This window comes from Schistocerca nitens, chromosome 10 (genome assembly GCF_023898315.1).
Source record: "Schistocerca nitens isolate TAMUIC-IGC-003100 chromosome 10, iqSchNite1.1, whole genome shotgun sequence".
In the NCBI taxonomy this organism is placed as follows: Eukaryota; Metazoa; Arthropoda; class Insecta; order Orthoptera; family Acrididae; genus Schistocerca; species Schistocerca nitens.
The window spans coordinates 213,308,967-213,318,933 of record NC_064623.1 but is presented as its reverse complement, the minus strand read 5'-3'; positions in this window follow the sequence as shown (position 1 = coordinate 213,318,933).

Here is a 9,967-nt window from a genome sequence, read left to right as displayed (position 1 = left end):
AATTACGTATTGCATGCGGAACTCCTGTTTTCATTTCGAATATAAATTCTCAATTATCGATATTTCATGAAAGACTGTTGATACAGGTTGCTTAAATCAAGAAAACATAAAAACATAGTTTTTCAAGAAAAACATGAAAAACCAAATACTCTTTATCTGTACTATGTCCATTGTATTATACCACAGACTTAGTATGTGTCGTAGAAACATCATTTTCACAGCATCGAGCACACCATACAAATGTTGCATTTTTACGTTTGCCACTGTGCCATTACAATATGAACCCAACAAAACTGATGTGGAGCCGAGTTAAGGGATTTGGACCGAGAAATAACAAGACTATTGAGCTTCCAGACGTACTGGAACTAACGCACGCAGCCTTTTCACATGTCACTGCCGAACATTGGCGGGATATAGAACGGCACGTCATAAAAGGAGAAAATGCGGTGGATGGCTTCGTGGAGTCTGTTGTTGATCGACTCGTTGTCAACGTAGCAGATGACAGTCCCAGCACTGAAATGTATTTCTCGGATTCGTATAAAGAGGGAGCTAAGAGATTGTAAGGTGTCAGGCAAATCCAACACCTTCCACGAAAACCCTGACATGATAGCAAATCCGGCAGTACGTCACATAGCTCCAAATAAATCCTGGCATTAAATTAACCAAAGCAATACGATCAACGAGTGAGCAAATGGAATACCACAGACTAACACAAGAACGCCTAAATGCATGTCATACCTTCCAACCGTGAAACAGACGCAGTTCCGAGGGGAGAAACGAGAACAGAAGTTGAGAGCAGAATCGTGTAGGTTAGGAGGCCCTACGATAAGGGACGGACATCCAAGTCGCCAGCTGACCGCCAACCCCCCCCCCCCCCCCCAGCCCATGTTAAAAGATAGAGCCCTCCAGAAGAAGAGTATAGATCTTACGATAACACTAAAAGGGCCACACCAGCTGCAAGTTTTAGCGTGAGACTTTTTCGCGTCTCTGTTACGTTGCAAACGTTAAAAACATTGCCCCACCACGAAAAGTATAACGTTTCTCATTGGATAGACAGAATTTTGTAGGCGGAGCTTAAGGTTAACATTGAGACCCTGATTGGTCAGTTGAAAACACAGCCAGATAGCTTTCTTTAAACCAACTTCGGTAAATTGTAGTAAGGAGAAGTTAGAGAGCAGTTGCTTCCGAGACGGCGAGCTGGATGGAGCTGCGCCGGCCGCCGTCCCCTGACGAACACCGACAAGGTAATGAACGCACGAGATGCCGCATTTTTGAGCGCATAAGGCTTCATTCAGAACTGCAGAAGTCTCATCTGTTACATCCCCTTTTTACGTAATACTAGTGTCGATCGTCAATTAAATCTCATGGTGTTCACATTACCTACTTGAAGTAAAAATCTGAAATGCGATGATTTTTCTGTTATATAATTATTGAGAAGCCACATCAGCCACTGTAATTTTCGACAAGTTAGATAAGTAATTAAAGATAATTGAGGGTCACTGTAGACCATTTTGATTCTTTTCTCTTTTATGAAACTTAACTTAAATCTAGATTATAGATGTGATATGGCATAGGTCATCCTTCGATCCATTGTAGAACCTGGAAACCCATTCAGGGAATATTTGTTCACATTTTTGTTGAACGCAGTTGGTTTTTATCATCCTGTATTAAAATATTTCCTTTTATCAATAGTACAATTTATAAACAATGTTTTGTGAGTAGAATAAAATTTCCAACGGTAAACTTAACTGCTTTTTCGACGTTATTTTACCAGCTAACTAAAAATAGGAAAGCCTTGAACACCTTCCACTAAATTTAGTTAGTATTAAGATTCTTTTACAGGGAGTGCAGTGGAGCTGACGCTGAAATCATTAAGTATTTGGTTATATCATCGCTAGTCTCACTGAACTCTTCTGAACTCTACATGTCATGTGTGGTCTGGCGTCTCCTTACCAGCAACAGGTCCCAGGTTCAAACTAGTCAATTCCCTAAAAAACACGCTCAGAGCGTCGTTGCGCGAAAGTGGTAGGGAGACACGACTTAGAACAAACAGACACCACGCAGGATGTTAGAAGATTACCAGACGACTGACTGTAATTAACAGCTTCGGTGGGTTCGGTATTCAACAGTACGGTGAAATTCCTGCAGCATGCTTTTGCATCACTCGTAACTCGCTCAGAAAAATTACTCTTACACTCTTAATTTAGGAATTTTCATCACTCTTGTTTGTAATTAGAATACTATGTCAGGTGAGAACGAGTGCTTTTTATGCTTTGCGTCTGATCACCAAGGAAGCGCGCGGTAATGCTAGAGTTTCTCCAAATATTATTTAATTCTCTTTAAAAATTAAAAGACATTCGAAGCTATACTGTTTCTCTGTTCGTCTCTTTTTTACGTCTGAACTGCAACTGCTCACATCATTGCAGGTTAGTTGGACCGCTGGTTGACCAGTGCTGTCCAAGTTTAATGCACCTGTGAATCTGTTGTCCCTCACATTATCGCTCACTCTATGTGCGTATAACACCGCATAAAACGTATCCTTATGATCGTACTTGACTTGGCTTCCGCTCCCCGTGAAACGAAATCCAATGACATTCACGCAAACGCGGATTAATATATGGCGTAATGTTTAAATCAGGTTTATTCTTGAGATGAACAGAGTATAACTGTAAAAAACCACAAGTCGATACGCGTCGAACGTACGACGTGTAAGAAAGCAGCACAGAACAACGTCACTTCTGTTAGTAAAATACACGCAAGTACACCCACCTTTACGTTCTTGCAAACTGCTCAGGTGCGCATCGTAGGACCAACAGGACTAAATAAACACACTCGATGTGTGTTGAACAATGGAAGACAAGCGTCTTTCATAGCAAAGTCATTAACAGAAGATATGAAATGGCCTGCCCTGGACCAACAGCAACTTAGCGTTTGCACGTTCGAATCTATGAGGTAGCCTTGTCAGTTTCAAAATGAGAGGAATGTGGATTAATTCTGCGACTTACAACAAAGAGTATGAAAGTGACCACTACTTCACGCCTAGGCTGAGAGTTTCACAAGATATTAAGAATGTAACACATGTGTGCACGCTACAGTTGGGTGATCCATTGACAGATTCCCAAGAAGATTTGGCCATCGAGCTTTTGATTGGTAATGATCATTACTGAAAGTTTGTTATCGATGATTTACCAATCCGTATTTCTAAATTCATTATTTTGTTTCCCACCGTACTCGGCTGGATCCTCAGTAGATGCAGATCTGCTGTCTCTGCAAATTTAGCTGTTGTCAACTTTGTACTTCAGACTCAAATGTCCACAGATGACCAATTGAGACGATTCTGGGATCTAGATAATATTGGCATAACTGCACATCATGATGCGGTATAGTCTAATAAAGATTCTGCCCTCCTTCAGGAAATTCAGGCATCTTTTCTTGTGCGAAATCATCGAAGTGTCGTTTATCTTCTCCAGAAATCAAATAAACTACTGGCCATTAAAACTGCTACACCACGAAGATGATGTGCTACAGACACGAAATTTAACCGACAGGAAGAAGATGCTGTGATATGTAAATGATTAGCTTTTCAGAGCATTCACACAAGGTTGGCGCCGGTGGCGGCACCTATAACGTGCTGACATGAGGAAAGTTTCCCACCGATGTCTCATACACAAACAGCAGTTGACCGGCGTTGCCTGGTGAAACGTTGTTGTGATGCCTCGTGTAAGCAGGAGAAATGCGTACCATCACGTTTCCGACTTTGATAAAGATCGGATTGTAGCCTATAGCGATTGCGGTTTATCGTATCGCGACACTGCTGCTCGCGTTGGTCGACATCCAATGACTGTTAGCAGAATATGGAATCGGTGGGTTCAGGAGGGTAATGCAGAACGCCGTGCTGGATCCCAACGGCCTCGTATCACTAGCAGTCGAGATGACAGGCATCTTATCCGCATGTCTGTAACGGATCGTGCAGCCACGTCTCGATCCCTGAGTCAACAGATGGGGACGTTTGTAAGACAACAACCATCTGCACGAACAGTTCGACGACGTTTGCAGCAGCACGGACTATCAGCTCAGAGACCGTGGCTGTGGTTATCCTTGACGCTGCATCACAGACAGGAGCGCCTGCGATGGTGTACTCAACGAAGAAACTGGGTGCAGGGATGGCAAAACGTCATTTTTTCGGATGAATCCAGGTTCTGTTTACAGCATCACGATGGTCGGATCCGTGTTTGGCGGCATCGCGGTGAACGCACATTGGAAGCGTGTATTCGTCATCGCTATACTGGCGTATCACCCGCGTGATGGTACGGGGCGCCATTGGTTACACGTCTCTGTCACCTCTTGTTCGCATTGACGGCACTTTGAACAGTGGACGTTACATTTCAGATGTGTTACGACCCGTGGCTCTACCCTTCATTCGATCCCTGCGAAACCTTACATTTCAGCAGGATAATGCACGACCGCATGTTGCAGGTCTGTACGGGCCTTTCTGGATACAGAAAATGTTCGACTGCTGCCCTGGCCAGCACATTCTCCAGATCTCCCACCAATTGAAAACGTCTGGTCAGTGGTGGCCGAGCAACTGGCTCGTCACAATACGCCAGTCACTACTCTTGATGAACTGTGGTATCGTGTTGAAGCTGCATGGCCAGCTGTACCTGTACACGCCTTCCAAGCTCTGTTTGACTCAATGCCCAGACGTGGTTGTTCTGAGTACCGATTTCTCAGGATGTATGCACCCAAATTGCGTGAAAATGTAATCACATGTCAGTTCTAGTATAATATATTTGTCCAATGAATATCCGTTTATCATCTGCATTTCTTCTTGGTGTAGCAATTGTAATGGCCAGTAGTGTATTATTTTACATTCTGCTATGTGCTTGAACGCAGAAAGATTTGGAAGTTTACATAGAAGACTTCTGATTCCCTAAAGGACAAAAAATGGTTCAAATGCCTCTGAGCTCTATGGGACTTAACATCTGTGGTCATCAGTCCCCTAGAAGTTAGAACTAGTTAAACCTAACTAACCTAAGGACATCACACACATCCATGCCCGAGGCAGGATTCGAACCTGCGACCGTAGCGGTCACGCGGTTCCAGAATGAAGCGCCTAGAACCGCACGGCTACACTGGCCGGCTTAAAGAAGCATATAGAGCTCGTCCGGTTATCCGTGCTGTCTGTCTAACGCACTGTTTCCAGAGCGGGAAGGCGTGCCGGTCCCCGGCACGAATCCACCCGGCGGATTAGTGTCGAGGTCCGGTGTGCCGGCCAGTCTGTGGATGGTTTTTAATGCGGTTTTACATCTGCCTCGGCGAATGCTGGCTGATTCTTCTTATTCCGCCTCAGTTACACAAAGTCGCCGATAGCTGCGCTAACACTGTCTCCACGCACGCGTACACCGCCATTACAACACAGGGGTTACACTCGCCTGGTGTGAGACGTTCCCGGGGGCGTCCACAGGGGGCCGAACCGCACAATAACCCTGGGTTCAGTGTGGGGCGGCGGTGGGGTGAGTGGACTGCTGTAGGCTGTTGCGAGGTTCTGTACCACTGAAGGCTACAGCTGGGACGAAGCTTCTCCTTCGTTTCTAGGTCCCCAATTCAAAACAAATACAATACCACATAAAACTCGCTACTCCTGAAGACTGAAGTAACACCATATTTTACCCTTCACATCGTGCATTTAGGAAGGAGAAACTTGGTACAATAAAGTGAAGGATCGTTTTTGATGCGTCTTCTCACGAGATCAATGTACGCTCTCTCAACAACACTTAGAGGCGGGACCAAATCTTCCGCCAGAAGTACTTGTTGTTCTGATATGGTTCCGAATACACCGCTTGGCTATTATTAGTAATATTACGCAAAGAATTCCGCAACTTATCTTGCACGAAGATGACAGGGACTTGACAAGATTTCTATGGCATCAAGGTTTTCAAGGTAGTCACGGAAACTACCATACGACGAACGAAGTAACAACTTAATGTCTCACTTGACTTAAAATTCAGCTTGACATGTAGTCCACTCCAGCTTTCAGCGACGCTGAAAGAACGCGGTTAAGAGACCGCATTTACAGTCGCCGCGCAGGCACTAGCCAACAATGTTTTCAAGGATGACTTCGCGTTTGGTGCAGATGGCGACACGGAAGGTGTCGCTGTGTATTACGAACTAAAGGCCCTTACGAAACAATTGAACTTTCAGTTAACGAAATAGGCCACCACCCGAGTCTTCAGGAGTAGCGAGTTCTATATGGTATTGTATTGTATTGAACTGGGGACATAGAAACGAAGGAGAAGCTTCTACTCAAGTTTTAAGTGCAAACTGGAACATAGCAACGGACAATGTACATTAACACGGATGATGTCACAGAAAAATTATCTGATGAACTTACTACCAAAAGGAAACTATTACAGACTGTAGCTAAATTTTACGATCCACTAGGATTATTCTGACCTGTATCAATCGTGGCAAAACTTTATTCCAAGGAACCTGGTTTAGGGGAACTGACTGGAGTGAATTGCTACCCAACACTCTGGCAACATAGCGGAATACTTGGAAGTCTAATTTACCTCCACTGTCTTGCAGTAGTATCCAATGCTGGATATCAGCTACAAATACCGCGACCTATTTTGTGATGCTTCGAACGCGCGTATGGCGCAGCTCTGTACATCCGCCATGTTTAACACGCCAACACAGTGATATACTTGGCCTGTAGCAAGAAAAGACTGAGCACTCTTAAATCTTTAATTATTAATCACAATGCGTGGGTTTACCACATTTAAATTCTCATTGCAATCTAATATATAAAAATGAATCGCAAAATGTGTTGGTAAGCGCAAAACTCAACAACGCCTCGACCAATTTGGCCAAATCTTTTTTTAAAATGTTCGTTGAAGTTCAAGGATGGTTTTTACGGCGAGAAAAATTAGAATTATTGCTGGAAAAACCCTAAAAATAGCCCTTTTCTTTTTCCTATACAAATGATTTGTAACTAAAACGTAGTCAATTTGAGCTTTATTGCTATGGTATAAAGTTCATATTAAAATGAATCGCAAAATGTGTTGGTAAGCGCATAACTCAACAACGCCTCGACCAATTTGGCCAAATCCTTTTTTAAAATGTTCGTTGAAGTTCAAGGATGGTTTTTACGGCGAGAAAAATTAGAATTATTGCTGGAAAAACCCTAAAAATAGCCCTTTTCTTTTTCCTATACAAATGATTTGTAACTAAAACGTAGTCAATTTGAGCTTTATTGCTACGGTATAAAGTTCATATTAAATTACAAGCACACACTGTTGTCTAAGCAATGTAGGTGTGTTCCTAACGTCAAAGATCATATCTATCAAAACAATGTGCGTGTGTGCGTTGGAGCACAGAATACATAGTTGGAGAAGTTTAATATCGCGTTCCGAAACTCGCGTTTCTTTTGTATTAGTTTCGGCACGCGAGATAAAATGCATCAGTTTCCACGTCATTACATCAGTCAAACAAAAATCGCGTTACAATTCGTACGGCTTAAAAGGATTTGACTTCAAGTCATATAAAATGTAAAAAAAAAAGAAAGTTGTCTGTGACCTAATCTACTGAGTTTGCTTTTGTCAACTGATACACGAAACAAATTCGTGTTTTGTGCAGAGTGTTTACTTAGTTAGTGTTTGTTTAGTTCGTGATTAGTGAAAAACTAATTTATATTTCATATGCCTCCTATACGACGAAGCAATTTAGGTAGAAGAACCAGAAATGCTACAAACCAAGCTAATTACCGATCTAATCGTACGGCACAAGAACGTGACGACGGAAATGAACGTGAAAGAATTCGGATATCACAAACGCGTGAAGCGCGAGCGAGACATTCAACTAATAATCGCGCAAGTTTGAATCGAGCTGCTTTCAGTTACGATGTGTCAATTGACTACAGTAACTACCAATGTGTTGTTATTGGTTCTATGAACTCGGTTTGCTCACACTGTAAGGCATTAAAATACAAAAACGAAGCCAATGGATTGTGTTGCGCAAATGGTAAAGTGAAATTGATACCATTGGACCCACCACCAGAACCATTGTACAGATTCTATACACTTTTTGACACATATCCAACAATATAACAATTGCTTTCAAATGACTTCATTTGGGGCAACAAATGTAGTTCGGGAAAATTTTATGCCAACTTTCAAGGTATGTATTATAGCAGTTACTCATAATTATTTTAGCGAACAAAATTTTCTGTCACAAAAGTTAAGATGTGTCACTAATCTTCAATTTCTTAATCACTTATATATCACTTAGTCATCATATTATATGGTGATTCAGTTTCAGTGACACTTTTATTATATTTTATATTACATAGATATTAGTTCAAACTAAATATATACTTTTTAAGATCAAATATTATTTAAGTTTGATCACTGACAATCCATTAATTTATACCACACCATAATATTTTATTTTATTTACAGATACAAGGGCAAATATATCACAGAGTAGGTTCACTGTTACCAGTGTCAGATAGCGACAACAAATTCCTGCAAATTTATTTTATGGGCAATTCACCACAAGAAATTGATCTGCGTTGTGCACATAACAATTTAGTAAAGAGGTCTATTGTAGAACAATTACAAACTTTATTTCATCAACACAATCAATTGATTATATTGTTTAAAACTGCCCTGGATCTGATGCCATCCGATAATCACAAAATTGTAATCAGAGCTGATAAAACACCTGCAGGTCAACATACAAGACGTTTTAATGCACCAACTATTGATGAAGTTGCTATCGTTGTAGTTGGAGAAAACTTGGAATCCCGTGATATTGTTTTACATCGTCGGAATGATCAATTACAACGTATAAAGGAAACACACCGCTCATATGATGCACTGCAATATCCCATTATATTTTGGCAAGGTGAAGATGGCTACGATTTCTCAATAAAAATGATAAATCCCATTACAGGTAACTAAAATATTAATTTAGCTATGGCGATAATATCTCAGTCATTATATTATGTATTTTAATTTTATATTTGAATGTTATTAAAAGAAAATCTATTTACAGGTTCTGAAACCAACAAAAAAGTCAGTTCAATGAACTATTATTCATACCGCCTAATGATTCGGGAAAATGAAGAAAATCACATATTGAAATGTCGGCGATTATATCACAAATATGTTGTTGACATGTATGTAAAAATTGAAACGGAGAGATTAACATTCATCAGGTTGAATCAAACCAAACTCCGATCTGAAGAGTATATTCACCTTCGAGATGCGATTAATACTGATGGAAATGCACAGAATGTCGGTCGGATGACTATTCTTCCAGCAACATACATCGGAAGCCCTCGGCATATGCATGAATATGCTCAAGATGCCATGTCGTATGTTCGTCATTATGGTACAGCAGATTTGTTCATCACATTTACATGCAATCCGCAATGGATAGAAATCAAGCAGGAGTTATTCCCTGGGCAATCACCCATTGATCGTCATGATATTACAGCCAGAGTCTTTAGACAAAAGTTGAAATCTTTAATGGATTTCATCGTAAAACATAATGTGTTTGGTGAGACACGCTGCTGGATGTATTCTGTGGAGTGGCAGAAACGAGGATTGCCACATGCACACATTTTGATTTGGTTGGTTGAAAAGATAAGGCCAAATGAAGTTGATGCAGTGATATCAGCTGAAATCCCTAATGTACAAGTAGATCCTGGATTGCATGAGGTAGTTATCAAAAACATGATACATGGTCCCTGTGGAACTCTTAATCAAAATTCACCGTGTATGATGGATGGTAAATGTTCAAAACGATATCCACGGACATTAATATCGGAAACAATTACTGGTAATGACGGTTATCCATTGTATCGTCGCAGATCGACAGCAGACAATGGAAAATCAACAATTGTCAAATTAAATCAACAAGATATTGAAATAGATAATCGTTGGATTGTTCCATATTCACCCAT